Source organism: Penaeus monodon, chromosome 2, assembly GCF_015228065.2.
Source record: "Penaeus monodon isolate SGIC_2016 chromosome 2, NSTDA_Pmon_1, whole genome shotgun sequence".
In the NCBI taxonomy this organism is placed as follows: Eukaryota; Metazoa; Arthropoda; class Malacostraca; order Decapoda; family Penaeidae; genus Penaeus; species Penaeus monodon.
This window is the reverse complement of record NC_051387.1, coordinates 59,735,172-59,740,171: the sequence shown is the minus strand read 5'-3', so window position 1 is coordinate 59,740,171 and position 5,000 is coordinate 59,735,172.

Below are 5,000 nucleotides of genomic sequence, written 5' to 3'. Positions count from 1 at the left end.
TGAGTGTGGCAGAGTGAGTGTGGCAGAGTGAGTGTGACAGAGTGAGTGTGGCAGAGTGAGTGTGGCAGAGTGAGTGTGGCAGAGTGAGTGTGGCAGAGTGAGTGTGGCAGAGTGAGTGTGGCAGAGTGAGTGTGACAGAGTGAGTGTGGCAGAGTGAGTGCCACAGAAGGAGTGACTGAGTGTGAGTGACTGAGTGTGAGTGACTGAGTGTGAGTGACTGAGTGTGAGTGACTGAGTGTGAGTGACTGAGTGTGAGTGACTGAGTGCGAGAGAGTAAGTGTGAGAGCGTGACGTCCAGCTAGGCCTGCAAAGAGGATTCTCGAATAAGCCAATTGTCTGAATAAACGGGAACTATAATCCACACACTTGATAAATGCCTCCTGAGGAGCCTATGATTATAGCGGATTAAAATAGCTATAGTGAGTGACTTGTTGAATTAAAGGTGAATTAAAGTGTTGATGTGATATGGCGGTTTACTCTGTCTGTCTGTATGTATGTTTGTCTGTCTGTTCGTCCGTCTGTCTGTCCGTCCGTGTGTCTGTCCGTCGTGTGTCTGTCTGTCTGTCTGTTTGTCTGTCTATCGTATTCCTCCCTCTTTCTCCCATCTTCTCTCTCTTCCTTCTTCATCTCCCACCCTCCCTCTCCTCCCTCTCTCTGCTCCCTCCCTCTCTCTCCTCCCTTCCCTCCCCCCCCCCCCCCCCAATCAGCGCTGCAATATTCCTCCTGTGAATTCTCCCACCGGCGGTAGGCTCCTGTAAAATTAATATTCGCAACAGCATCCCTCCTTATGGAGTGCTGTTTCTCACTCTCTCTCTTCCTCTTCTCTTCTCACCCTCTCTCTTCTCTTCTCTTCTCTTCTCTTCTCTTCTCTTTTATTACAATTTCTAACTGCGTCTCTGTTACTTTGTTAATCTCTGCCTTTCCGTCTCTCTTTTTTTTTGTCTCTGTCTGCCTGCTATTCTCTCTCTCTCTCTCTCTCTCTCTCTCTCTCTCTCTCTCTCTCTCTCTCTCTCTCTCTCTCTCTCTCTCTCTCTCTCTCTCTCTCAGTTTCTTTCTCTCTGTTTTTCCCTCCCTCTCCTTCCCTCCCTCTCCTTCCCTCCCTCTCCTTCCCTCCCTCTCCTTCCCTCCCTCTCCTATCCTCCCTCTCTTCCCTCCCTCTCCCTCCTCCCTCCCTCCCTCCCCTCTCCTTCCCTCCCTCTCCTTCCCTCCCTCTCCTTCCCTCCCTCTCCTTCCCTCCCTCCCTCCGTCCCTCTGTGTCAGTCTGTCAGTCTGGTGTTTCACGTGAGTTCTTTGCTTTTTAGAATTATTATTAGAATGATTGAGTGGGTGAGTTGAGGGGTAGGGTGAGGGTGAGGGAGGGGGGGGGAGAGGAAGGAGGGAGGAGAGGGAGGAGGGAAGTAGAGGAGATGGATGAGGGAGGAGAGGAGAAGGAGGGAGGGGAAGGGGAAGAAGGGAGAGGACTGAGAGGAGGAAGGGAGGTGAGGACGAGAATTAGGGGGAGGACAGGTGTGAAAGCGTGTTGTGAGGGATTAAGGCGAATTAGCGTGAGGTTTGTGTGTGTTTGTGTGTGCGCGCCCGTGTGTGTGTGTGTGTGTGTGTGTTTGTGCTTGTGTTTGTGTTAGAGTGAGTGACTGAGTGACTAAGGGAGTGTGTAAGTGAACGAGTGAGTGCGTGACTGACTGACTGACTGACTGACGGACTGACTGACTGACTGACTGACTGACTGACTGACTGACTGACTGACTGACTGATTAGGAAACAAAAATGAGTGAACAGACGAACGAGTTTGTGACTATTAACACAAACAAACAAACAAACAAACAAAACCGACCATGAAAGAAAACATTAAAAAGTATGATTGCCAGACAAACAAAGAAATCTACCTTTGTCTTCATGCTCTCAAATTTCGCAAGACGATTCGAAAAGAAAGCCAAGCAGAGATTCCTCCTCCTCCTCCTCATCATCATAATCTTTCTATTCCTTTTCCTCTTCCTTCTTCCTCTTCGTCATCCTCCTTCTTACCTTCTTCCATCCTCCAGCCTCCAGCCTCTAGCCTCCATCCTCCTCCTCCTCTTCCTCCTCCTCTTCCTCCTCTTCTTCATCCTCCTCCTCCTCCTCCATCCTCCTCCTTCCTTGAACCGAGACAGAAAAGCAAATCGAGTCAGCTGCGAACAAGCTATTACGCAAACATAATTGTTAATTTATTCCGGCAGTCGCTTCTGAAGGGATGGGGGTGGGGGTGGAGGAGGGAGGGGGGGTCATGGGGCGGGGGTTAAGGGAGGGGGAGTCGTGGGAGGGAGGAGGGAGGGTGGGGGGCCGGGGGAAGGGGTGGTTAGGGGGGAGGGAGGGTTAGGGTTAGGGTGGGCTTAAGAAGAATCAGATTCTCAAACGCGACTTAATTTTTTTTTCTTTCCTCCCAGGCGGTTGTGGATTCTCTTAGGAATGAATCATCTGTTTCTCATTTCTTTCAATCTTTCTTTCTTTCTTTTTTTTCTGTCTGTCTTTTCTTTCTTTTTTTATTTCTTACTTTCTTTGAGAGTCGTTTTAAAACTTTTTTTTTTATTTTTTTTTTCGAAATCTGTCTGTTTATTCTCCAAGCAAAAGGTATTCGTTTTCTGAAGGTTTGAATCTTCTTCAAAAGGGATTCGAATCTCCTTCAAGGCGATTGGAGTGTTGGGGAAATGTAATTCGATCTTCTAAACATCATTTCAGTCAAATTAGATCAGTATAAACAACAACAATAACAACAACGAACTGCGAATCTGTTTAAAAGGAAAATACGTACGGAGGTTATGAATTTCATTTAAAATCATCTCTAGAACAACCTGAATCATCTTAGATCATTTCAGTCTAATTAAATCACTTAAAAAAAAGCTGAATTATCATAAATCTTATCATTAAAAGCAACTCGGTACCAGAGTCACCCGGAACAATGTCATAAGATCCACATTTCCTTCTCAAAATCATCTCCGATGCAACTTGAATCGTCTGAAATCACCTCATCAAATTAAATCACTTGAAAACAACATCCTGGATTGCCGTGAATCTATTTAAAAGCAACTATTCACTATTTCATGTCACTCCGAACAATTTACATCCGGGAATTTACGTGTCTGTGACGCAACGAGGGCGAGGCAAAGGAGATTTTCCCTTCTGTAAGAGATTTATAAGGTTGCTATTTCTCTTTAGGCTAATAAGGCGCGTGGTCGACCCTTCCTTTCGACTGCGGTATTCATCGTGTCTTTAATTATTTTAAATTAATATGTATATATATAATTATTATATAATATATATTATAAAATATTATATATTATATATATATATATTTTTTATTTATTTATATTTTTTTACCTTGTCTTCCCTCAGTTTACTCTGACTTTCTTTTTTCCTTTTTCTCTCTTTTTAAATCTCTCTCTCTCTCCTCCCCCTCTCTCCTCCCCTCTCTTCTCTCTCTCTCTCTCTCTCTCTCTCTCTCTCTCTCTCTCTCTCTCTCTCTTTCTCTTTCTCTTTTCTCTCTTTCTCTCTTTCTCTTTCTCTCTCTCTCATTTTTATTTAATTTGACTGTCTGTGTCTCTTTCTATCTGTGTCTGTTTCCCTTCTTCCTTCTTTCTTATCTTTCCACACTTCCTTCTCTGTCTCCTTATCCCCTCCTTTCCATTAGCTGGGAAAGAATTCCAACGATGCTTTTTTACATAATGAAGGTTTCCAAATTAATTTAAAAAACAGGCTGGTCTCTGGATTTGCGAAATTCGAACTTAAAAAAGAAGAGAGAAAGAGAGAGAGAGAGAGAGAGAGAGAAAGAAAGAAAGAAAAAAACTATGCAAGTTTCCTCATTAAGTAACATGGTATTTAGGTCGATTATTTAAAATTTCCCGGCCCCCAATGTTGTCCAAAATCATTCTCGCCCTTATGATCAAAGGATGAAAGGGCGATTTTCACATGACGCCCCGGAAATACAGGCAGCAATTACCGTTCTTATTCTCTCTGTCCATAAGGCTTATGCTTTCTTTTGCTTTTTCTTTTATTCCTTCATTTTTTAAAACATGAAAATGATCGCTTTTACCTTATCGAAGTCTTAAGGTAAGTTTTATTTTTTATCAAATCATTTTCTTAATAACTTTGATGAGGCGACAGACAAACTATCCGGGCATAAGATTCAAATTACATATTTATCTATCACATTTTGCTGTGATCGACTGATATTTGTTACGATGATGAGTGCTATGTATGTTACGATTTATTTAATATTTAATACAAACATGAGCTTTTGTTATAAAGGATCGCTTTTCCCCAAAAATTTTATGTTCTTGTTATTGGATATTGCGTATTCTTTGTCATGAAAGAACTTAGAAGAACAAAAGAAAACGAAGAAGAGGAGGAGGAGGAAGACTAATATTAGGATGACAAAGAAGAGAAGGAGGAAGAGGAAGAAGGTGGAAATATAATGGAAACACAAAAGAGGAAAAAAGAGGAAGAGAAAGAGAAAGTGCTAAGAGTAAGAGATAAAGGTGCGAACTGAGAGAAGGGAAAATCACACAGAGGGGGAAAAGAGGGGAAAGGGGGGAAATTGGGGGGGGTTAGGAAAAGGATGAGGGAAAAGGGGGGGAAAGGGGAAGGGGGAGGAAAGGAAGGGTGGAAGAAAGGAGGAGGAGGGGGGGGGGGGAAGGGTATGGGGAAAAGGAGAGAAAAGGAACAAACAAATGTGTAAAAAGAAACCTTTGAGAAAAAGTCACTAAAGATAAATAAAGAATGAAAAAAAAATAAAAAAACAACTACTTCCTTAAAATGCAAAGGGAAATTTGAGTACAGGGAAGGGGGAAATATCAGTTTTTTGCTGTGTGTTCCTTCTCTCTCTCTCTCTTCTCCCTTCTCTTTCCCCCTCTCTCTCTCTCTTCCCCCTCTCTCCCCCTTTTCCTCTCTCTCTCCTCTCTCTCTCCTTCCTTCCCCTCCTCTCCTCCCTCTCTCCTCCCCCCCCCCCTCCCTCCCCCCCTTTCTCTCTC